At 44.3% G+C, this 26577-nt stretch overlaps 1 pseudogene; it reads right to left on the bottom strand.

Annotated features, from left to right (window-relative positions):
* LOC121546631 overlaps positions 1–17016 on the bottom strand; it is a 73923-nt pseudogene extending 56907 nt beyond the window's left edge.
* Positions 17017–26577: the final 9561 nt, after the last annotated feature.

Below are 26577 nucleotides of genomic sequence, written 5' to 3'. Positions count from 1 at the left end.
CGGCAAATTCGTGTAAATTATCAATTTCAAGCAATTTCATACCAAAACACCAGTAGGCCTATGTTAGTAATTGTTGCTTGATGCCCCATTGCTGGTGAGCTTGCAAAGTAAATATTGAATATTCTTGATAAAAAATACATTAAAAAAAGCTGCATATTTATTTATGTCAAACCTCTCGCCTTTCTACATTTTTACATTTGCACCCGATCCCATAGCTGTACAGGAAATCAGCAATCTGTTTGCTAGCTCAGTTTTTTTGACCCCCAAAAGGGAGTGGTTCAAACGCTGCGCTGTAGCCGTCATGAAAATCAGGGCCATAGCTACATGTGATACGGACCACTGGATATTTTGTGGGGGTCAAAAAAACTTACTGTTGAGAGTTACAATCGTAGAATACACAAGGAGCAGCAGCATTCATACTCCTTGACTTATTCTATATTTTGTTGTGTTCAAAATGGATTTTCTCACCCATCTACACAAAATACCCTATAATGACAAAGTGAAAACATTTTAGATTTTTTGGCAGATTGAAAATTAAATACAGAAATCTCATTAACATAAGTATTCACACCCCTGAGTCAATACATGTTAGAACCACATTTGGTAATCGATTACAGCTGTGAGTCTGCGTAGCAAGGCGCTAAAATAAAACTTGGGTTCTATTTTAGACGATCGACGCGCTGCAAGTCCTGCCTCTCCAATCTACTCATTGATTTTTATGAGCATATACCCACATGGGTGATTGAAAGATGAACAAGGTCCGTAATCCAGTCAGTCTTGGCGGTAATGCACCTAAAGTTGGTTGCCACCCACCATATAAAATTCAGAAGAATGAATGAGGAGAGATTCATCTAAGAAAACTAACTAGGTTTCCCTTTCTCATGTTTGGATTAATTGTCGGAGTAGAGAACACACAATTTTGTATGACTCAAAATGGGTCAAAATTCTAGGAAGATCCAGCCAAAAAAAGGACCATATGCATTTCAGGTAAAATAACAACCCAATGTTTATCTTCCAGGCCAAATGAGCTAGCAACAGCAAGCTAGCTAAATGTCCATGAATGTTTAGTGTGTGTTTAGACCTGTCCCCAAATTAATATAGTTGGTTCACAGTTGGTTTTGGTATTTTAACCTCAGCGTCTGGGGATAGACAAAATCAACATGCACGCTCAGAGCATGTAAGAGCCTTGCACACCTGGACTGTACAATATTTGCACATTATTCTTAAAATGTAAGCTCTGTCAAGTTGGTTGATGGTCATTCTAGACCGCCATTTTCAAGTCTTGCCATAGAACTTTAAAGCTGATTTAGGCCAAAACTAACTCGGCCACTCAGGATCATTCAATGTCAACTTGGTAAGCAACTCCAGTGTAGATTTTTTTGCCTTGTGTTTTAGGTTGCTGTTCTGCTGAAAGGTGAATTTGTCTCCCAGTGTCTGTTGGAAAGCAGACTGAACCAGGGTTTCCTCTAGTCTCCCAGTGTCTGGTGGACAGCAGACTGAACCAGGGTTTCCTCTAGTCTCCCAGTGTCTGGTGGACAGCAGACTGAACCAGGTTTCCTCTAGTCTCCCAGTGTCTGGTGGACAGCAGACTGAACCAGGGGTTTCCTCTAGTCTCCCAGTGTCTGTTGGACAGCAGACTGAACCAGGGTTTCTCTAGTCTCCCAGTGTCTGGTGGACAGCAGACTGAACCAGGGTTTCCTCTAGTCTCCCAGTGTCTGGTGGACAGCAGACTGAACCAGGGTTTCCTCTAGTCCCCCAGTGTCTGGTGGACAGCAGACTGGACCAGGGTTTCCTAGTCTCCCAGTGTCTGTGGACAGCAGACTGAACTAGGGTTTCCTCTAGTCTCCCAGTGTCTGGTGGACAGCAGACTGAACCAGGGTTTCTCCTAGTCTCCCAGTGTCTGGTGGAAAGCAGACTGAACCAGGGTTTCCTCTAGTCTCCCAGTGTCTGGTGGAAAGCTAGACTGGACCAGGGTTTCCTCTAGTCTCCCAGTGTCTGGTGGAAAGCAGACTGAACCAGGGTTTCCTCTAGTCTCCCAGTGTCTGGTGGAAAGCAGACTGAACCAGGGTTTCCTCTAGTCTCCCAGTGTCTGGTGAAAGCAGACTGAACCAGGGTTTCCCTCTAGTCTCCCAGTGTCTGGTGGAAAGCAGACTGAACCAGGGTTTCCTCTAGTCTCCCAGTGTCTGGTGGAAAGCAGACTGAACCAGGGTTTCCTCTCCCAGTGTCTGGTGGAAAGCAGACTGAACCAGGGTTTCCTCTAGTCTCCCAGTGTCTGGTGGACAGCAGACTGAACCAGGGTTTCCTCTAGTCTCCCAGTGTCTGGTGGACAGCAGACTGAACCAGGGTTTCCTCTAGTCTCCCAGTGTCTGGTGGACAGCAGACTGGACCAGGGTTTCCTCTAGTCTCCCAGTGTCTGGTGGACAGCAGACTGAACCAGGGTTTCCTCTAGTCTCCCAGTGTCTGGTGGACAGCAGACTGGACCAGGGTTTCCTCTAGTCTCCCAGTGTCTGTTGGACAGCAGACTGGACCAGGGTTTCCTCTAGTCTCCCAGTGTCTGGTGGACAGCAGACTGAACCAGGTTTTCCTCTAGTCTCCCAGTGTCTGGTGGACAGCAGACTGAACCAGGGTTTCCTCTAGTCTCCCAGTGTCTGGTGGACAGCAGACTGAACCAGGGTTTCCTCTAGTCTCCCAGTGTGTCTGGTGGACAGCAGACTGAACCAGGTTTCTCCTCTAGTCTCCCAGTGTCTGGTGGACAGCAGACTGAACCAGGGTTTTCCCTCTAGTCTCCCCAGTGTCTGGTGGACAGCAGACTGAACTCAGGGTTTCTAGTCTCCCAGTGTCTGGTGGACAGCAGACTGGACCAGGGTTTCCTCTAGTCTCCCAGTGTCTGGTGGAAAGCAGACTGAACCAGGGTTTCCCTAGTCTCCCAGTGTCTGGTGGAAAGCAGACTGAACCAGGGTTTCCTCTAGTCTCCCAGTGTCTGGTGGAAAGCAGACTGAACCAGGGTTTCTTCTAGTCTCCCCAGTGTCTGGTGGAAAGCAGACTGAACCAGGTTTCCTAGTCTCCCAGTGTCTGGTGGAAAGCAGACCCGAACCAGGGTTTCCTCTAGTCTCCAGTGTCTGGGTGGACAGCAGACTGAACCAGGGTTTCTCCTCTCCCAGTGTCTGGTGGAAAGCAGACTGAACCAGGGTTTCCTCTAGTCTCCCAGTGTCTGGTGGACAGCAGACTGAACCAGGGTTTCCTCTAGTCTCCCAGTTCTGGTGGACAGCAGACTGAACCAGGGTTTCCTCAGTCTCCCAGTGTCTGGTGGCAGCAGACTGGACCAGGGTTTCCTCTAGTCTCCCAGTGTCTGGTGGACAGCAGACTGAACCAGGTTTCCTCTAGTCTCCCAGTGTCTGGTGGACAGCAGACTGGACCAGGGTTTCCTCTAGTCTCCCAGTGTCTGGTGGACAGCAGACTGAATCAGGGTTTCCTCTAGTCTCCCAGTGTCTGGTGGACAGCAGACTGAACCAGGTTTTCCTCTAGTCTCCCAGTGTCTGGTGGACAGCAGACTGAACCAGGGTTTCCTCTAGTCTCCCAGTGTCTGGTGGACAGCAGACTGAACCAGGGTTTCCTCTAGTCTCCCAGTGTCTGGTGGACAGCAGACTGAACCAGGTTTTCCTCTAGTCTCCCAGTGTCTGGTGGACAGCAGACTGAACCAGGGTTTCCCTCTAGTCTCCCAGTGTCTGGTGGAAGCAGACTGAACCAGGGTTTCCTCTAGTCTCCCAGTGTCTGGTGGACAGCAGACTGGACCAGGGTTTCCTCTAGTCTCCCAGTGTCTGGTGGAAAGCAGACTGAACCAGGGTTTCCTCAGTCTCCCAGTGTCTGGTGGAAAGCAGACTGAACCAGGGTTTCTCCTAGTCTCCCCGTGTCTGGTGGAAAGCAGACTGAACCAGGGTTTCCTCTAGTCTCCCAGTGTCTGGTGGAAAGCAGAGCTGAACCAGGGTTTCTTCTAGTCTCCCAGTGTCTGGTGGAAAGCAGACTGAACCAGGGTTTCCTCTAGTCTCCCAGTGTCTGGTGGAAAGCAGACTGAACCAGGGTTTCCTCTAGTCTCCCAGTGTCTGGTGGACAGCAGACTGAACCAGGGTTTCCTCTCCCAGTGTCTGGTGGAAAGCAGACTGAACCAGGGTTTCCTCTAGTCTCCCAGTGTCTGGTGGACAGCAGACTGAACCAGGGTTTCCTCTAGTCTCCCAGTGTCTGGTGGAAAGCAGACTGAACCAGGGTTTCCTCTAGTCTCCCAGTGTCTGGTGGACAGCAGACTGAACCAGGGTTTCCCTCTAGTCTCCCCAGTGTCTGGTGGACAGCAGACTGAACCAGGGTTTCCCTCCCAGTGTCTGGTGGAAAGCAGACTGAACCAGGGTTTCCTCTAGTCTCCCAGTGTCTGGTGGACAGCAGACTGAACCAGGGTTTCCTCCTAGTCTCCCAGTGTCTGGTGGAAAGCAGACTGAACCAGGGTTTCCTCTAGTCTCTCCCCAGTGTCTGGTGGAAAGCAGACTGAACCAGGGTTTCCTCTAGTCTCCCAGTGTCTGGTGGACAGCAGACTGAACCAGGTTTTCCTCTGGGATTTTGCCTGTGCTTAGCTCTATTCGGTTTATTTTTATCCACCCCCAAAAAACCTCCTTGTCCTGGCCAATGACAAGCACGGCCGCTCCAGCTTATCCAGATTAGTCAGCCATAGGCAGATTGACGAGGGTGGCATTTTCTGAGCTAAACTGACCAAGACACACCTCCAACAACACATACAACCTCACATAATTCTGCCCAGAAACAATGATAATTTCTCTCAACCAGTGGCATATGGGCTTTTTAGATGAGCACTGGTGCCGCCCCGTGATACACAGTGCCCACTCTGTCAAAGGCTGGGGCGCAAAATATATTGAACAAAAAAAATAAAAATACGCAACAATTTAAGATTTTGCTGAGTTATAGTTCATATAAGGAAATCAGTAAATTGACAAATTCATTAAGCCCTAATCTATGAATTTCACATGACTGGGCAGGAGTTGCTTGTGCATGTGTAACATTTCTGGGATCTTTTATTTCAGCTCATGAAACATGGGACCAGCACTTTACATGTCGCGTTTATATTTTTTTGTTCAATGTATTTTGCTTGTCCACTCCCAGCGTGCTGTTGGAGACTCATCGCTCCACCTACACTCCGTTAAAAAAAAGTATTTAACATAAATGTAGCAGATATAGGATATGGTAGAAAGAGTGCGTGGCCTTTACTGTATCCTACAGGCTGGAGATAAAACTGTATGACAATGTAATGAAAACTGACACGTTTTACATCATGCAGGTTTCTCCGATCAAATAAAACATGTGCTGTCATGTTAACAAACATATCCTAAAAACAGGACAGGTCAAAGTAAAATGGACATTCACAACTGTTGTCCAGTAGATTCACCCCGTTGTCATAATCAGTGGTTTCAAGTTTGTATCTGTACATTTTTGACAAGTTGATCATAGCTAAAAATAAATAAAAATACTTCTGCATTTCCCACTGTGTAAACACATTGCAAATAGGCTCACGATAACTCCTGATAAAGTTGGGTAGCTGATATTCAAAGCTTAAAATAGCCAAATTGATTAGTCACAGGAATCAGGACTAATAAAGCCAATGTAACGGCCTGTTTAACAAACGGTGGGCCTACCACATGGATGGGCATTCATACAATTCCATTGTGGCCGACATGGTAAGCTACACCCCAGTAAACACGAGCCAACGTATTTTTTTGGTCCTGTCCGGACGTCTTCTTTTGGCGTTTTAAAAACGGTAGGCTTACGACAGATGGGCATTCATAAAATTCAATTTCAGGTAACACTGTAGGCTAAATTTCGTAAGCATGGACCGATGCCTTTTGGATGTCTTTTGGTGAGTCCATACCGGCCTTGAGTTCCACATCCACGTACATTGGTTTTTGGTCCGTTCTGGACAAAATCTGAACCAATCATAGACATGTTTGGTTCAGATTGTCTGGTCTGGACCAGCCTTGATTTGGCCCAAACAAAGACTTCTATAAATTACGTATTTTCAACTTTCATTCAGAACCGAAAATGAACCCAATTTCCACGTCCAGAATGTCTTTATTTTTCACCTTCTGGAAAAAGATGCCTTTTCAACATCCTGAAAATATGTATTTTAAACATACGGAAAATACGTATTTTCACCTTTCATTCAGAACCCAAAATTGAACCTAACTTCAACATCTGGAAAAATATGTATTTTACATGTCCTTTTGCTTACAGGACTATTCTAGTTTTGCAGGGGACAGCATTTTTCAGTCTCACCTAGGGTGGCAGAAACAGCAAGGACTGGCCCTGATGACAAGCATACCCATAACATGATCAGCCACCACCATGCTTGGAAATATGAAGAGTGGTATACAGATGCGTTTGGCCCAAACCAGGTTTTCCGTTAGGAAAATGTGGTGCCGACAATGGACCTGGAAGATTTTAAATTAACTGGCCATTTGAGAAATGTACCAGACACATATGCATTAGGTCGTAACCCATTAAAAAAGGCATCCACCCACGGAAAGCCCAGAATGACAGAAATCACATTTAGATTATGGTAATTAATATTAACAGAATATGCAACTCCTTTAATGAAGCAGCTAATAAAATGTCATTTTCAAACATTTGCCAAAATGCAATTGCCGGGAAAACACCGTTCTAAACAGCGCACCTGATGAGAGCGGTTCCATATGTGACAGAGATGAACTCTCTGTTAGAAATGTAGAAAGACGGGAAATCTAAAGATGCAACAACTAGGATGGGTTGCTAATATGACTAAGATTGTGCCTTTGGCTTCTGGACAACGAAATAAAGTTGATATTAAAACCAGTGTGACAGGAGAGAAATGGCGAATGATGAAGTCTTTCATAGGCGGTAAGCCCAATAGGCTAGGGAAGTAATTTAAATAAATTTGGCAAAATTATACAATTACTCCGGTCTATACAGAACATAAATAAAACCATTCAAAATACTTTACCAGAGAGCTTGACTTAGCCACAGAGTATCATTAGCTTTGTGTTTTTTTTTTTTTAATAGCTGTGGATTGTTTCAAATCACAAGCTAGTAGTCTATACCTATTAGGGGAAGCTAGCAGTTTGGGCTAGTAGGCCTATACCTATTAGGGAAGCTAGCAGTTTGGGGCTAGTAGGCCTATACCTATTAGGGAAGCTAGCAGTTTGGGCAGTGTTGCATGGCGATAGGCCTAGCTGGCTAGCAGTTTGGGCAGTGTTGCATGGCGACAGGCCTAGCTGGCTAGCAGTTTGGGCAGTGTTGCATGGCTGCACAGGCCCTAGCTGGCTAGCAGTTTGGGCAGTGTTGCATGGCGACAGGCCTAGCTGGCTAGCAGTTTGGGCAGTGTTGCATGGCGACGAGGCCCTAGCTGGCTAGCAGTTTGGGCAGTGTTGCATGGGCGACAGGCCTAGCTGGCTAGCAGTTTGGGCATTGTTGCATGGCGCAGGCCTATTTGGCTAGCAGTTTGGGCAGTGTTGCACACAGGCCTAGCTGGCTAACAGTTTGGGCAGTGTTGCATGGCGATAGGCCTAGCTGGCTAGCAGTTTGGGCAGTGTTGCATGGCGATAGCGCCTAGCTGGCTAGCAGTTTGGCAGTGTTGCATGGCGACAGGCCCGGCTGGCTAGCAGTTTGGGCAGTGTTGCATGGCGATAGGCCTAGCTGGCTAGCAGTTTGGGCAGTGTTGCATGGCGACAGGCCTAGCTGGCTAGCAGTTTGGGCAGTGTTGCATGGCGATAGGCCTAGCTGGCTAGCAGTTTGGGCAGTGTTGCATGGCGATAGGCCTAGCTGGCTAGCAGTTTGGGCAGTGTTGCATGGCGATAGGCCTAGCTGATTATTGAGATGCGGCCATCAGTGAAAAGCATCTAAAATATACGTGTGAAGATGTGTCTCGAGTATAATTAAAACATGTTGAGACAAGGGGAGGGCAGTCTCCCACCAATTCTTGCGCATTCATTGTGTGAATTGTTTTCCCTTTGCTTGTTTATTTGTATCAATTCCCCATTACATAGGTTAGCAGTAGGTTACATAGGTTAGCAGTAGGTTACATTAGGTTAGCAGTAGGTTACATTAGGTTAGCAGTAGGTTACATTAGGTTAGCAGTAGGTTACATTAGTCAGTAGGTAACATTTAGGTAGCAGAAGTAGCATTACATGCAGATAGTACATATTCAGGTTACACATAGGTTAGCAGTAGGTTACATAGGTTACAGTAGGTGTGGGTCAGACAGTAGGTTATGCAGTAGGCAGTGAGGTTACATAGGTTAGCAGTAGGTTACATAGGATTAGTAGTCATAGGTTGCATAGGGTTGCATAGGAGCAGGCAGCAGTAGGTTACAGGAGCAGTAGGTGAAGGTTACATAGGTTAGCAGTAGGTGGCACAGTGGTTAGCAGTAGGTTACATGCCAGGTGCAGGTTAGCATAGGCCAGAGGTTACGCCAGTTAGGTGAGGTTACATAGGTTACAGGTGAGTTACAGTAGCAGAGGTTACGTAGGTTAGCAGCAGGTTACATAGCAGTTAGCAGGTTACAGGGTTAGCAGTAGGTTACACAGTGGATGGCATAGGTTAGCAGTAGTTACGTAGGTTACAGCAGGTTACATAGAGCAGGTCATAAGATTACATTAGAGTTAGCAGTAGAGTAGTTACATACTGGCAGGTTACATAGGTTAGCAGTAGGTTACTAGGTTGGCAGGCTGCAAGGTTACAGTAGGTTGCAGTAGGTGCAGGGTTGCATAGGTTAGCAGTAGGTTGCACTAGGTTAGCAGTAGGTTACATTAGGTTTAGCAGTAGCAGTGGTAGGTGCATAGGTTGTGGTCACAGGTACACAGTCTAGCAGTAGGTTACATAGGTGAGGTGCAGTAGGTTACAGGTTATAAAGGTTGTAGGTTAGCAGTAGGTTACATAGGTTAGCAGATTAATTAGGTTAGCATGAGGTTACATTAGGTTAGCAGTAGGTTACATAGGTTGTGTAGGTTACAGTAGGTTACATAGGTTAGCAGTAGGTTACAGTAGGTTACAGTAGGTTACATTAGGTTAGCAGTAGGTTACATAGGTTAGCAGTAGGTTACATTAGGTTAGCAGTAGGTTACATAGGTTAGCAGTAGGTTACATAGGTTAGCAGTAGGTTACATAGGTTAGCAGTAGGTTACATAGGTTAGCAGTAGGTTACATAGGTTAGCAGTAGGTTACATAGGTTAGCAGTAGGTTACATTAGGTTAGCAGTAGGTTACATTAGGTTAGCAGTAGGTTACATTAGGTTAGCAGTAGGTTACATAGGTTAGCAGTAGGTTACATTAGGTTAGCAGTAGGTTACATAGCAGTAGGTTACATAGGTTAGCAGTAGGTTACATGGGTTAGCAGAGGTTACATAGGTTAGCAGTAGGTTACAGCTCAGGTTAGCAGTAGGTTACATAGGTTAGCAGTGGGTTATACATAGGTTACAAGTGTAGGTTTAGCAGTAGGTTACATAGGTTAGCAGTAGGTTACATAGGTTAGCAGTAGGTTACATAGGTTAGCAGTAGGTTACATAGGTTCAGTAGTAGTAAATGTACTGTTAAGCCTTCATGTGGTTACATTAATTTCTATTAATGCATGTTAATCACGACAGTCATTTACCATTCTCGGAGTGGAAACATTGTTTGCAGAGTTCATAACCTGCTACACTTGTGAGAAACACGTTTTGGTTTATTTAATAACCATAATTTTAGGAGTTTAGTCAATGTTTTCATTGTCTTTTGTTTGGAGTGTACCGTGTGAGCAATGACTGAGCATGTTTCTCTGTCCTGATAATGTTGAGGGAGCATAGGAGGTCCTGGCTGGTGCATTTAGACAAGGTACCTGGCATGGTGCGAAATTTAGGAATGTCCCATCTGATTTCTGATGGTCTTAACTCACCACTAATAAGCTTCAGTCATTTTTTTCCTCACCTCACACAGTAAGTCAACGAAGTCCGTTTTTTTAACATCCATTGCAAATTATAAAAGTTCCCAGAGTATTTGAAAAATATCCCCCACGAAAGAGCAAAATGTTTTGATCTGTTGAACCCATATGGAAACAAATAACCGAATACTTTTCCCTTACGCAAAAAACAGCTGCCTGTCCCGAGCGAAAGCACTGAGCTGCGTAGGCTACACACCCGCTGTTTGAGAGGACCTACACTGATCTCGAAAATCAATGACGGAAATCCATCACAGTGAAGGAGAACTTTAACCCCTACCTACCGCTGAATTGGCCTATAGGCATCTCTGAATTCCATGCACTTATTTCTCATTTTATAATTTCATTTTAGTCATTGAGCAGACGCTCACCCAGAGCGATTTATAGGAGCAATTAGGGTTAAGTGCCTTGCTCAAGGGCACATCGGCAGATGTTTCACCTAGTCAGCTCGGTGAGTCAAATCAGCAACCTTTCGGTTAACTGGACCAACGTCGTTAACTACTTGGCTACCTGCCGCACTTTTCTTTAGCCGCCATCTGATCACATTTACATTTGAGTCATTTAGCAGACGCTCTTATCCAGAGCGGCCGAGAGTTAGTGAGTGCATACATTATTTTTAATTTTTTTCATACTGGCCCCCCGTGGGAATCGAACCCACAACCCTGGCGTGGCAAACGCCATGCTCTACCAACGAGCTACATCCCTGCCGTCACCTCCCCTACCTGGACGACGCTGAACCATGTCTGCCGCCTCATGGGTCTCCCGGTCACGGTCTATGAATGTGTCCATACGGCTATATCATATACCATATCCAGAGGCTCTCTACATCCGCGTTTCATTTTTACTTTTAGATCCTTTTTAATTAAGATTTTTTTGACAATGATTGAGAAACGAAACGGTATATGAAATGAAACTGTTTCACAAAATCTACATATGACAATGATAGCTGGCATGCAGATCAGTAGAAAAGGGAGGGTAAGTTGTAAGCTTCCCCAAACCGAAACGCCAAGGGCTCTTTCTCCCTCTGATAGTTTTATAGTTTTCAATTCAACTTCAACCCAAAATCGTTTTCTACACTCATTTGAGATCATTTCCACGTTGGGTTGTACGATATTGGAAAGAATATAGGCCTTATTTTTAACCAAATGTTGCAATTGCGATTTGACTTGGGATTTTGATCAAAACACTTGGGTGAACTGTTAGAATCATGAAATATACACACATACATATATATACACACACACACACAGTTGGTAGAGCATGGCACTTGCAATGCCAGGGTTGTGGGTTCGTTTCCCATCGGGGGCCAGTATGAAAAATGTATGCACTCACTAACTGTAAGTCGCTCTGGATAAGAGCGTCTGCTAAATGACTAAGATGTAAAAACACACATATATACACACACATATCCACAAAAGTATGTGCACCCCTTCAAATTAGTGGATTCGGCTATTTCAGCCACACCCGTTGCTGTCAGTTGTCTAGAATCGGAGCCCACAGCCATGCAACCTCCATAGACAAACATTGGCAGTAGAATGGCCTTACTGAAGAGCTCAGTGACATAGGATGCCACCTTTCCAACAAGTCAGTCAAATTTCGCCCTGCTGCCCCGGGTCAACTGTAAGTGCCGTTATTGTGAAGTGGAAACGTCTAGGAGCAAAAACGGCTCAGCCAAAGTGTAGGCCACACAAGCTCACAGAACGGGACCGCTGAGTGCTGAAGCAGGTAAAAATCTGCAACACTCACAAGTTACAAACTGCCTCTGGAAGAAACGTCAGCACAAGAATTGTTAGTCGGGAGCTTCATGAAATGGGTTTCCATGGCGAGCAGCCGCCAACACAAGCCTAGGATCACCATGCGCAATGCCAAGCGCCGGCTGGAGTGGTGTAAAGCTTGCCACCATTGGACTCTGGAGCAGTGGAAACGTGTTCTCTGGAGTGATGAATCTGGGTGTGCAGATGCCAGGAGAACACTACCTGCCCCAATGCATAGTGCCAACGTAAAGTTTGATGGAGGAGGAATAATGGTCTGGGGCTGTTTTTCATGGTTCGGGTTAGGGCCCTTAGTTCCAGTGAAGGGAAATCTTAACGCTTACAGCATACAATGACCTTCTAGATAATTCTGTGCTTCCAATTATGCGGCAACAGTTTGGGGAAGGCCCCTGCTGTTTCAGCATGACAAAGCAAGGTCCGTACAGAAATGGTTTGTCGAGACCAGTGTGGAAGAACGACTGGCCTGCACAGAGACTCTGACCTCAACCCCATCGAACACCTTTGCGATGAATTGGAACGCCGACTGCGAGGCAGGCCTAATCACCCAACATCACTAATGCTTGTGGCTGAATGGAAGCAAGTCCCGCAGCAATGTTCCAACATCTAGTGGAAAGCCTTCCCAGAAGAGTGGAGGCTGTTATAGCAGCAAAGGGTGGGGACCAACTCCATTATTAATATCCATGTTTTGGAATGAGATGTTCAACAAGCAGGTGTCCAACATACTTTTGGTCATGTAGTGTCTCTCTCATTTGGCTGTTTGCATTTTTATTAGGGCTGTCAAAAATAGCGTTAACGACGTTAATTAGTTGTTTTGCTGTTAATTACGTCAATTTTTTCAAACGCATTTCACGCATGCGCGAGTGTGACAAATTATTCAGGTCAGAAGTGGTTGGGAGCTAGAGGTGAGATGGAGCAAGGTGAGCAAAGTGGGCCCTATTGCACGGATTCAAATATAAAAAAGAATGATGATGGTACAGTTAACAAGTACAAGGTTATTTGCAAGATTTGTAAGAAGGAGTTTCAATTTCACCGGAGCTGTTCAAGCTTGAAGTACCATGTCAACGCCAAACATGCGTTTGCTGGGCAGTCGATTCAGCAAGTGGTTTGCGCCAGACCACGCTGAATGTTTGCAGGCAATTAACAAAATCAACCTCAGATAATTGGACCAACACAATAGCAAAATGGATTGCAAAAGGATTGTAGACCCATTAGCATTGTAGAAGACTCAGGTTTCCTTGATGTTTTGCAAGTGGCGTCTCAAGACTCATTCTATAAGCCACCGTCAAGAGCCACAGCCAAAGACAAATACTTATGGTGTGTAGTATGTTTCAGCTTGATTTAAAACACCATTATTTGGCTGTGTTAATAAACAGACATAATATGAAAATTATGTATCTGTGTCCTGTTATTTATCTTTGTATGCATTTCAGAAAAAAATGGTTAGGATTCAGGTGTAATTGCAAATAGTGATTAATCATGATTAATCCACTGAAAATTCTGATTAATTTGATTAAAAATTTTAATCATTTGACAGCCCTAATTTTTATATATATATATATATATATATATATATATATATATATAGACCTATTGTAAATGTGTATTATTGTTGAGTCACCATCTTTATTTCAAAAAGAAATACAAGAAAAACATAACTTTAAGCTACCCATATTATTTTGACAGAGGTAATGAACTGTCCATTGATCAGCACAGTAATTGATAAAACAGGACCATGTTTAAAACACAAGTGGTTCTGAGCTTACGTCAATATTACACAGGTAAGATAACAGCTCCATAAACCAGGAATGCAGCCAGGCTCTATCTCTGACCTACTGTGTCCAACACAACACCTCCTAACCAAAAACGGATGTTATTACCATTTATTTTTATGACATGTATTGTCATTTATAATTGTATTTATTTATTAAGCCTGATGGTCTTCTAAGTATAACGCAAAGCTTGCTTTCATTTAATAAAATAAAAAAGCATGAAAGGGGTAGTGTCAATATGATAATGTCTTACTGTGTGTGTGAAGAATCCAATACTTCACCTCGTACGAGGTACAAATCACATTATCGTGGAAGCACTTCTAAGAGTATGAATTAGGCTGTTTGAGAAGGTTTGAATCCTAAGCCAACCACCTGCCCACACATACTGTAGTTTGAAGGCCTTACAATACCAACACAGCTGCTCCATAACATATTTTAGGTTTGGGAATAGAAAACTATTGAGATGGAATGTTTTATCAATGAGAAAATGAGCAGAATGTCTTCCAAGTTTCATCTAGCTCCAACCCCTCCCACTTCCCGCCACTGGACTTCCTCATCACCATATGTGCTGGTAGGAAGTTCTAAACGGAAGCTTCATATTTTTAAAAAAATGGTAGAACGCACAAGTTTCTACTCACCGAAGTAACAGTGAGTTCAAAGACTTAGAAACGTAGTTTTAGTCAAGATCTGGTTACCTATACCTACAAAACAGTTATGTTTGGGGTTTTTACATATTTTAAATGTATTTCCAGATATCTTCTAAACTACCCACAATGCACTTCTAACGCATCTGGAGAATCTACTCATGCTTACTAGCTCGAGCTGGCTAACAGAGCTACTAGCCATTCTGGCAGTGGTGAGCTACAATCCACCAATCACGCAGTAAGTGTGATGTAAAGAACTAACCAGATTCCCACACGTGGGGCATGATCTCCATGAAGTAGGCCACCAGACTTCTTCCACCTTGGCTTAGTACTAGCATGCTACAGTAGCAGACTGATTACAGTTGTGATCATTTCCATCTGCTTTCGGAGCCTTCCTCCAATCGCAGTCTTATTGTTGACTCATATTTTGATGGCTTTTTTTGTATGTGTTCTGTGGGTTCCTGCCTGTGCTAGACTAGTTGGTTTTGTTCTCTGGCTTACTACTCAGGTATGTCCGACCATGGTGGTTGGCTCGTAGGCTAGTTAGCTGGCTAGGCTAGCTAGCAGTGAAATAATTAACTTTAGGCGGCTAAGATAACTGCATACCGTAAAACTTCAATGAATAGCCCAGGTTATTTGCTTGCCAAATCACTGAACACAACAGGAGCTTACTAGAGACAGGCTTTTACTACCGTGCATAGTTCATTGTTTAATTCAGCATTCACTTCCAGCATTTAATACGTTCATAATTTATTGCACTAATGTGTTATCATTTACACACTGTCACGTTTCTTTTCGGTCTTAGTATGCCTCCATAAAAAAATAAAAACGTATTTGACTGTGCATTTTCGGCAGTTCTTTCCGCCAATACGGCGATCAGACCATTTCTAGGGTTCTTAGCTAGCAGTTCTTTCTGTTAGCAGCCAATGGCTAGCAGTTTTACCTGCCGATAAAATGGATGATTGCCATAATCTTTTCAAGTCATTACTGAATTATTTAATGTAATAAATCAAACCTCATAAACAATTATTTTAGACCTGGCGTTTATTTGCCGAAATGTTTTCTGTTGCCCGGCCATTAAAAAAAAAGGGACAGGCGGCTATTTGAGACTCCTGGAGCAACGGCCCTATGCCCGCCAACGGCCCAAATTGCCTCGCTCCTCGAGCAACGGCCCTATCCTCGCTCCTAGCAACGGCACCTAATATTGCCTCGCTCTCGAGCAAGGCCCTATTGCCTCGCTCCTCGAGCAACGGCCCTAATATTACCTCGCTCCTTGAGCAACGGCCCACTGTCTCACACTGCAGGTGATGTCCCAAACACAGACGCGCTAGTGTCATTCCCATCCTGGCTGATATGGTGATTTTTATTTGATTTATAAAATATTTTAAAAGTGCATAAATAAATGACATTAACAGAAATGAATTCATTTCCATGACTTTTGCTAAACTTTTCAGATTTTATCATTTCCCAGAACTTTTCAGGGCATGGAAAACACTTCAAATTCCTTGACTTTTCCAGGATTTTTATGATCCTACATTTCTATTGGAGTTCACATTATAGTAAATAGGCTGGCTTGCCAGGTCCTCCATACTAAGTCACACCCCACAAAAACATTTTCTGGCATGACTTCGGCATTCTTCGAAATTCTGATCGGTTTTATGTAATAACTCAAAATAGAAATATTAGGTGTAACTTTGCATTGGGACTTTTGATGGATGCTAACGCAAATACATATGTTACATGTGGCACGTTTATGCTACCTACCCTTTAAAACATCATGAGATCTGGCTCCTTCCATCTGTGAGATGGGTGCAGTGATGTGCATGCTTGTTAAAGATCACATCACTAGGTCGGAGCTGAGACATAGAACTTGGTTTCTGTATAATCCAGATTTTTTTCTACATACTCCCACAAATAATGCAAACAATAGCCTGCTGGAATAGACGGCTCACAAGCCAAGTGAATGATATGGAACTGCTCTCACATTTTGGGGGTTAGGGGGCAGCATTCTTGGGAGAATTGAGGTGAATGGGTGTTGGGGGAGGGGTGCTTGCAAATCACAAAGGCCCAAGTGGGCCCGCTTTTCTCGGGTGCAGAGGAAAGAGGCCAGGGCAAGTGGTTCGGATCTCTGTCGCAGCAACAAAAAAGCCAATTGATTCCGTTATGTTATTAGAGAGAATCATCACCAAACAAACCTTCTCTTCTGCAAGGGTACAACATATTCTCCGTGCAGACGCGACTTGTGAATGTTCCCATAATGTTGCATTGAGAGTTAGTGAGCAAGCGTTGTAATGACATGTCACATGGCTAGCTAGCTAACGCTGCCCCTGAATTCATGTCCTAACAAAGCCGACGACGCAGCACCAGCTAACCTACTTCAATCCATGTTAGGTAGCTAGCTAGTTAGCTAACTGGATCAGTTAGCTTGTGCGAAGCAGTGATTTGCAAATTACGTTATCAAACCAAGTCAGTTAGGTAGCTAAGAGCTAACGTTAGTTATCAGACGATAGCTAACTAGCTGGTTATCCAGATAGAGGACTCCGCCACTCTCGCTCAAGTACCACATGTGTCGACATTTTCTTGGTGGTAATTTTGGACAAGTAGTTAACTGACCGGTTAAAAAACATTGATACTTTGACTTGCGTAGTTGTTAGCAAGTAGCTAGCTAGCTAAAGCAACTTGAGGGGGCGAAATCAAATTCCAACGACATTTTCAGAACTGGCTAAATCACCAAGTTCGGTAGTAACTAACGTTACTGTAGTTAGCATTTGGCGACATAAGTATGCAGAACTCACCACATCCGATATTACTCGGGCCTGGTCCGTAGTATTAAAAAAACTTTTGTCTAGCTAACGAAACGAGCAACTAATCTTAACGTTATTCTCAGTTTTTCATCTGTCAAAGTCGAGGGATCTACGTGCCTTTCCTTAGTGCTGACGGTTGCCGGCCGGCTATTCCCAGAACTGCTTGGAGAGTCTCCCTCAGTCACGCTTCCAGCAACCAAGGATTTCTTCTTCGGTGAGGTTTAACGGCGGTTGGCATCCAATAAAAGTTGCATTACCTCCACCTACTAGACTGAGTATAACTCCCGTACACGTTCCTTGAAAACATTTTTTAAAACAAATACCTACCATCTAACACTATACTCACAAAAAACTCCACTATCTAAATCTATTTAGACCTACTTAGCCAACAGCCTAAAATGATGGGACACCACCACTTAACACACCCTGTCGTCTTCTCAAGTCTCGAACACCAAAATACCTCTCCCTGCAGCGCCACCACAACCTCAATTTTCGATTTACATTCCATCCCTGCAGTACAGTTGATAACCATTGCTATAAATGCTAAAAAATCAAATCTTACTGAAACATACAGTACCAGTCAAAAGTTTGGACACACCTACTCATTCAAGGGTTTTTCTTTATTTTTACTATTTTCTACATTGTATAACACAATAACACATATGAAATCATGTAGTAACCAAAAAAAGTGTTAAACAAATTAAGCTGTTTGAGAGAATGCCAAGAGTGTGCAAAGCTGTCATCAAGGCAAAGGGTGGCTACTTTGAAGAATCTAAAATATATTTTTATTTGTTTAACACATTTTTTTTGTTGTTGATTTAATGGTGCTCCATAGGATGTTCAAAGTTTCGGATATTTTTTTATAACCCAACCCTGATCTGTACTTCTCCATAACTTTGTCCCGACCTGTTTGCAGAGCTCCTTGGGTCTTCATGGTGCGGCTTGTAGTGGTGTTGCGCAGACTCTGGGGCCTTTCAGAACAGGTTTACATATACTGAGATCATGTGACACTTAGATTGAACACAGGTGGACTTGATTTAACTAAATATGTGACTTCTGAAGGTAACTGGTTGCACCAGATCTTATTTAGGGGCTTCATAGCAGAGGGTGAATACATATGCACGCACCACTTTTCCGTTATTTATTTATTAGAATTTTTTGGAAACAAGTTAGTTTTTTCATTTCAATTCAACAATTTGAACTATTTTGTGTATGCTCCATTACATGAAATCCAAATAAAGATCAATTTAAATCACAGGTTGTAATGCAACAAAATAGGAAAAACGCCAAGGGGGGATGAATACTTTGCAAGGCACTGTATGTATCTAAGCTAGTAAGTGAAACTAATCTAAAATATATTTATTAGAACACTGCTCAAATTAAGCAGCATTTTCACTCCGCTATGAACATTCAAATTGCATTTTTTTGGGTGGAAATGCAAATACTCATAACCCCCTGTAAAATCAGATTTTTTTTTTTTTTTTATATTTATACAAAAGTGCACTGGGCCTTTAATAGTCCTGTATTAGCAGACATCTTCAGCACTGGCAAAACGTTTTCCCCATGACCCCCACAAAAATAAACGCAACATGCAACAATTTCAATGATTTGACCGATTTACAGTTCATATAAGGAAATCAGTAAACTGAAAATATTTTATTCATCTATGGATTTCACATGACTGGGAATACAGATATGCATCGGTTGGTCACCGATCCCTTAAGAAAAAGGTAGGGGCGTGGATCAGAAAACCAGTCAGTATCTGTGTGACCGCCATTTTTTCTCATGCAGCGCGACACATCTCCTTCGCGATAGAGTTGATCAAGCTGTTGATTGTGGCCTGTGGAATGTTGCCCACTCTTCTTCAATGGCTGTGGAAAGTTGCATGGATATTAGCGGGAACTGGAACATGCTGTCGTACAATCGATCCAGAGCATCCCAAATATGCTCAATGGGTGATATGTCTCGTGAGTATGCAGGCCATGGAAGAACTGGGACATTTTCAGCTTCCAGGAATTGTGTACAGATCTTTGCGACATGGGGCCGTGCATTATCATGCTGAAACATGAGGTGATGGCGGTGGATGAATGGCACGACAATGGGCCTCAGGATCTCGCACACGGTATCTCCTGGGCATTCAAATTGCCATCAATAAAATGCTTATGCCCTGCCCATACCATAACCCCACCCACCAAGGGGCACTCTGTCCACAACGTTGACGTCAGCCAACCGCTCGCCCACACAACGCCATATATGTGGTCTGCGGTTGTGAGGCCAGTTGGACGTACTCAAATTCTCTAAAACGACGTTGAAGGTTGCTTATGGTAGAGATACGAACATAACATTCTCTGCAACAGCTCTGGTGGACATTCCTGCAGTCAGCATGCCAATTGCACACTCCTCAAAACTTGAAACATCTGTGGCCTTTTATTGCCCCAGCACAAGGTGCACCTGTGTAATGATCATGCTGTTTAATCAGCTTCTTGATATGCCACACCTGTCAGGTGGATGGATTATCTTGGCAAAGGAGAAATGTTCACTAACAGGGATGTAAACACATTTCAGTGCACCACATCTGAGAGAAATAAGCTTTGTGCATATGGAACATTTCTGGGATCTTTTATTTCAGCTCATGAAACACGAGACAAACACTTTACATGTTGCATTTATATTTTTGTTCAGTCTACTTCCTACAGCTATGGAATACTCTAGAATCCGAATAAATAAAATATGCGCATTTTCTGGTCCCCACGGTGGTGTTTGCACCAAATCAGTGTGTGATGACGTAGTGCAATCTACATTTTGCTCAAGTTTCCATGTACTGAAAAAAATAATAAATTCTAAAGTTCTGTGTTTCCATCACATTTTCAACTCAACAGATAGTGTTGCCACAACAAAGTGTTATGTTAATAGCGAATGTCCCTACTCTGGTCTTGACATCGTACTCAAGCTAGCCAACAGCAGATACAGTGCGATATGTCATAGTCAGTATCTAGGTTTCCATCCGATTGGCGACAGATTTTCATGATAATATTTTAAAATCTGCATAAAGAAAATATGCGCATTTTCCCACCAGTGTTGTTTCCACCAAACTGACTTGTTGCAGATTTTTAAAAAAAATCAGTGCCCGATGATCTAGTGCTCAGGAAAATGTTCTTTTTCGCTTACGTTTTCATGTACTGAATAAAAATCTGAAGTTCAATGTGTTTCCGTCACATTTTCAACTCTACCGATTGTGACAAAACTAACTGTTGTGTTTAAATAGCAAAGGTTCCTACTCTGGTTTCAGCACGTGCGCGTGGGCGCCCACATGTCCCAGATTGCATTTAGGCCCTTTGTCCCGCAAAACCAAACAATCAAGTCCCGCAATTTATTAACAAATTCAAATACCACCAATTTAGGAAAAAAAGGTAGATTTGTCCCGTATTTCAATCATGCATTCCAACCTGTCTCTGCGTCACCTTTGGCTTATGAAAATATACTCATAAGGATGTGGTAGCCTACCTACTGGTGATGTTAAACACTACAATCGTTGTTGAGAGGCCCTGATCCTGGAGAGGGGCTGACGTCTGGGACTTGGCAATCGGTGGAGCGGACCGCTCTGGCTCCGGGAGAGGAGCCGCTGACCGAGCTGGACTGTGCACCGGTGGAACGACTGCTCTGCCTCGGAGTGGAGCCGCTGACCGGGAGCTGGACTTGGCACCGGTGGAGCGGACTGCTCTGGCCTCGGGAGTGGAGCCGACTGGGCTGACCAGGCACCGGTGGAGCGGAACTCTGGCTGCGCCGGACCCGTATCCATCCCTATCTCCTGAGCAGGACTAAACGCCGTGCTCCAGCCTGGGCACCGACGCAGAGGAAAATTCCAGCCCTTCAGTTGGGCTGGGTTGCCGGCCCCAGACTGGCCACCGACACGCCTAAAGTGCTCCCTGTAGGGGGACCGCCCGGTCCGACCGAACCTGGACTCCATTTTAGGTGCGTGTTTCGTCCAGGCACGGGTCGCGCCGACTTGGGGAAACACGCACTCACCGGCTTGGTGCGGGAGCAGGCACGGTCGCGCCGATCGGGGAACACGCACCACCGGTTGCTGCGGGAGCAGGCACGGTCGCGGGCCGGGACTGGGAACACGCACCACTGGCTTGGGCGCGGGAGCAGGCACCGGGTCGCGGCCGATGCGCGCAGGCGCGGGAACACGCACACTGGCTTGGCGCGGGGAGCAGAACGGGTCGTGGCCAGACTGGGGGAACACGCACCACCGGCTTGGTGCGGGAGCAGGCACGGGTCGCGGCCGATCGGGAACACGCACCACTGGCTTGGTAAGCGAGGAGCAGGCACGGGTCGTGGCCGACTGGGAACTGGCGCTGGAGATCCACAACTGTTCCAGTCCTTCTCTCCACTGCCAATCTCTCCAGTGAGGACTCCGGGAGCCCCACGAGTGAGGGAACAGAAATTAATCGCCGCCGCTCCTTCGACTCTTGTGTAAAAACTGCTCCAAATACCTGCTCCCATGGTTGTAGGGACTCCACCTGGAACCCCCACCGGTGCACTGGTCGGGGCCTCTTTCTCTCTGATCTCCGACCCTTTAGCCCCCCCCAAAACATTGTTTTATTGGAGGCTGCCTTCCTTCTCTCGGCCGGCACCGTTGATGTCAGCCGTTGATCCTCTTCTACCCGCTCTACCTCACCAGGGTCCTTTCTCCAGTGAATATCTCCTCCCATGTCCAGAATGTTTTCCCCACCTGTGTCCAGGGTGTTTGCTCCTCCTGGCCACGCTTGCTTGGTCCTTGGTGGTGGGATATTCTGTCGCGTTCGTTGAGAGACGGGTCAGAATAAGGTGCAGCGTGGATGCGTGCACATGTTTATTAAGACGAATAAACACTTGACAAAATAACAAAACAACAAAAACGTGGAGTCCTAAGGGCTATACACACATAAAGCAACAGGAACACAACCAAGATCCCACAACTAAGGGAGGCAACCAGGCTGCCTTGAGTATGATCCCCAATCAGAGACAACGAGCGACAGCTGCCTCGACTGGGAATCACACCGCCAAACATAGCAAAATACACATAACTAGATCTCCAACATAGAATATGATCACATAGATCTCAACGAAACTCACACCCCGACCCAACCAACAAGAGTTCTCAGATCAGGCGCGACACAGGCCTCCAAACTACTTACAATAAGCGTGCTTCAGATGAAGAGCAAAAACCTTAGTACATAGCGGTAGGCCTAGACTGTAAGATATAGGCTAAGGTAATTTCGACAACTTGTGAGGATCTCCATGCTCATTAGTTGCTCATTCAACATATTTGCTGCTACTTCACTCCCGTTTTAAAAGACTCCCATCCTAACTGTTTTACATTCCCTGAGACCGACCAGGGAAATTTTTCCTTGGCTAAATATTAAGAGATTTTCAGATTTTCTGGTTTCTGCATCATGAGTATTCTACGCTTCAATTGGCGCGGTCGGGTGCAACAGACTGCAGGGGTGTAGTGATGTCGAGCACACCGGAGCGCTTACACTTCTACAGTGCTGCTCGTTTAGTAAAGTTAGATCAAAGCTGAATCAATGTCTTGGAAGATCACAATGATAGTATAACGTCACTGTTAGCACCAACAACACCTACCTCATTTTAATAAAATAAAAATAAAACTCATTAGGCTATATAGTTTATTAACACCTGTTGATGATCAAGTTTACTGGAGAACGGAGACCAAGTAGAGACTTTCGTACAAGGTGGATAATTGTATAATATAAGGCAGTTTATTCAAGAGGTAAAGATATCATGTAAGCGTGCACGGACCTGTGTAATCTCGTGAGGGAGATATCTGAGCGAGAGCCTTTAAACATGGTGCTGACATTTTATACAATAAAATAAAGTAGGTTGATTCTAGTAGTTCTGATCTTCCTGATTGGTCCTGGATGAGTTGGGCGAGGTCACCTCCAGGCTAGTGTCACTGTTGCATTGGCTCTGAGTCGGGTTCTCTGTCTTCAGATGTTCAGCCTAAGAGAAGGGGGTTTTTGTGTGTGTGTGTGTTTGTGTGTGTTTACACAGTGGTGTGTGTGTGTGTGTTGTGTTTATCAGTGGTGTGTGTGTGTGTGTGTGTGTGTGTGTGTGTGTTTTATCAGTGATGATGTGTGTGTGTGTGTGTGTGGGTGTGTGTGTGTGTGTCCTCAGAGCAAGAACTCGTGAGTTGGAAGAACTGAGAGACCTATGGCGTGGGTGTTGTCCACAGCCACCTGCTGATAAGGCTGACAAGATAGAAGTCTCTTGTGCATTGTATTAACTCTTCGGAGTCTGGAGCTTTTTGGCCGTTTTTGGGTACCTTCAATTTTGCCCTGATATACACATAAAGAAATGTTTACCAGACCAATGTTTGGTATCTTTTTTTTCAGCACAACCTCACCTATATGATCTGTTAGTAAGTTTTTCACTTTGACATACTATTTCAACACACTGGACCCAAAACACACACAGAAAACACAAAGTCCGTTTAGAAAAAAGATGGTTTTTTTATTGTAAAACCCTCAAACATGGTGAACCAAGCATTTAAAAAGCTTCAAATTGAACCACAAGGTGCAAATATGAACATATAAAAGTATTTTGGTGATATATACAAGCAATAAATAACTATTTTCAATAAAAGTAGTATAACCACTGGCGTTTTTTCTTCTATTCTATACCCTAAACCTTTTGTGCCACTCCTCAAAACAGTTTCTGTCCAAAATGAAAAAAAAGCTTCAAATTGAACCACAAAGTGCAAATATGAACATATAAAAGTATTCTTGAGATATATACAAGCAATACACAACTATTTACAAAAAAGTACGGTATAGCCACTGGCCTTTACCCTATTTGGCCACCTCTTCAAAAACAGTTCTGTCCACAATGACACAGAGAGCCACATCACAGGCCTTGCACTTCCATGGTGTGACAAACCTCTTCTTGTCAACTTGTTTACAGCGTTGACAAACCCTGCGGCCTGCTGTCGGCTTTGTCTTTGGCCTCTGCAACATTGGCAATGGCCACAGAAACATGGCTGGTGCTTTTTTGAAGTGGAACCCTGTCTGGGTCACTCCGCTACAGCTGGGCCACAAGTTCTGCCACAAAGTTCTTGTGTGTCAGGGTGTGACCTGTTGGGTCGCACTGATGTCACAGTGGGATGTATGCATTTGTTGTTCTCATGTCCAAAAATGCAGGAAGAGGGTACGGTACCAGAGCAGTTCTGCGATGGGTTGAGTAATACTGAGAAGCTGGTCTGACAGGTCAACCCTCCCATGTACTCATTGTAGGCCATGATGGGGAGGGCAGGGAATGTCTTTGCTACCCAGCAACAAAATCAGGGTCCTCGAGTCATCCTGGCCACTCTCATTGTCTGACGACGAACTTTCAAAAGTTTCTTCACGCTCATTTGGAATAACAAGTCGACGGTTTGTTCAACGTGAAGTGTGCGCCTCATATTGCTTCACAAAAACGATACTGCTGACAATAAAACTCTTGAAATACTAACAATTGAAATACTAACTCGTGAAAACTCTCCAAACTACTCGTGAACTGAACTAATTCCTCTCGTTCGTTCTTTGCAATGGCTAGTTGTCATGGGAATGAATGTTTATATATTTCGTGTGCATCCTGAAGAACCGGTTAGCACAAGCACACGTTTTTTCCGTTCTTTTTATCACAAAAGACGACAAAAGTTATTATAATAAATGCAAAGCTCCATAAAAGAGCGCATATTTTGACGCACTTTTTTCATTGGAATTGAAATTATCATAACTTTGGTTTTAGTTGGTTATTTACATGAAACAAACACTCAAAACGTAGCTTCGGGTCTCCATTTCTGCATGAAATCGACGGCAGCCCTCTCGGCGTCACTTGGTTTGATGCTGGGCTGTGTCCTAAAGCCGGCCCGCGATTTGAACGCACGCCGCGTTGCCGACTCGGAAGAGTTAAATACAAAGGCCCAACACAAGATGGGTCATGCACAAGATTTTAGTCAGACCAAGCTATAACATTATATGGATTTACTACGACAAATCCCTCTCTTCACGTCTCCCTAGAGACGTGACTAAGTAACAGTAAAGAAGGAAAACTTAAGACGTGACACAAGCTAACAGTGTGATTGGCAAATAGGGAAAACTTTATCAGAAGATAAAGTTTTACATTCCCCCTCTTCACGCCTCACAAGAGACGTGACAAAAAGCTTAAATGCTACAATTGGAAATAGGGAAAACTTTATCAGAAGATAAAGTTTTAATTCCCTCTTCACGCCTCACAAGAGACGCGATACAAGCTTAATAGTGCAATTGGCAAAATAGGGAAAACCTTATCAGAAGATAAAGTTTTACATTCCCCCTCTTCACGCGCTCACAAGAGACGTGACAAAAAGCTTAAAGCTGCAATTTGCAAATAGGGAAAACTTTATCAGAAGATAAAGTTTTACATTCTCTCTTCACGCCTCACAAGAGACGTGACAAAAAGCTTAAATGCTGCAATTGGAAAATAGGGAAAACTTTATCAGAAGATAAAGTTTTACATTCCCCTTCACGCCTCACAAGAGACGTGACAAAAGCTTAAATGCTATTCATCATCCAGATATCCTTGGTCAGCATCGCCAATAGCAAGCAAAGAAACATCTGACCGTTATCTGCAGGATGTGGATCAATAGCGGTGGTTATAATCCTGGTTGTCAGCGCCCGTATGCATGGAATGCAACAGCATCTACAAAGCACTAGAATTGCAGCAAAAACAGAGATGGATACAAGTATAGAAGAAACAAGCGCTTTTATATTTACCAAACGATCCATCCAAGAGTCCCATTGAAGTATCCACCCCTGAGTGGCTCTTCATTTTGCCATTAAGAGTTCGAACCCTTCCAGGGCGACAGTCAAGCTGCCATCTGTGGCTGTATTGTTGGGAATAAAGGTACAACATTGTTCACCAAACATAGCACATACTCCTCCTTTTTCAGCCAGGAGCATGTCGACAGCAATACGATTTTGGAAAGCCATGAGAGAGGTCGCAGCCAACTGGCCATGCACCGCCTCAAAACCTTGTTGTGTCCAATTGCCTAATTTTTGAACATTAAAATGGACATAATTGATTCTGTCAACATTTTTATTAACGTGCACCACCAGCAAAATGAAGATTCAAAACCTGCGGCTACTTGGTCAATCAATTTATACTCATCTGGTACCCCTAGGGACCCAATTGCATCAATGTAGGTTGGGTCCCCATGAGTAGGGCCCACAGCGCGCCTGGTCCTGGTGAGGAATTAAGTCAGACACATGGGTCACCAGCTCCTGAACACCTGTTGGATACACAGAAATTGGTAGCAAAAGAGAGACTAGTGCACAGGTGCCTGTGGCATTTCAGGCAGTCCATCAAACAGACGAACGCCCCACACCACCACCAGACATCAGCCCTGAAACAGGTTTAAACTCAGCATTAGGCGATAGATAAACCGACACCATCCAACAGGTACCATACCCAACAATGGTAGACCTTTCGTGAGATTGACACAGGTAAAGTTGCTCTAGCTACCTGATAGGAAAAATTGGTTTCTTAGTTGCTTTAGTAACCAAGG

This window comes from Coregonus clupeaformis, unplaced genomic scaffold, assembly GCF_020615455.1.
Source record: "Coregonus clupeaformis isolate EN_2021a unplaced genomic scaffold, ASM2061545v1 scaf1682, whole genome shotgun sequence".
NCBI lineage: Eukaryota > Metazoa > Chordata > Actinopteri > Salmoniformes > Salmonidae > Coregonus > Coregonus clupeaformis.
Note: the sequence above shows the minus strand (reverse complement) of the source record. Positions and strands in the feature narration are given on the sequence as shown.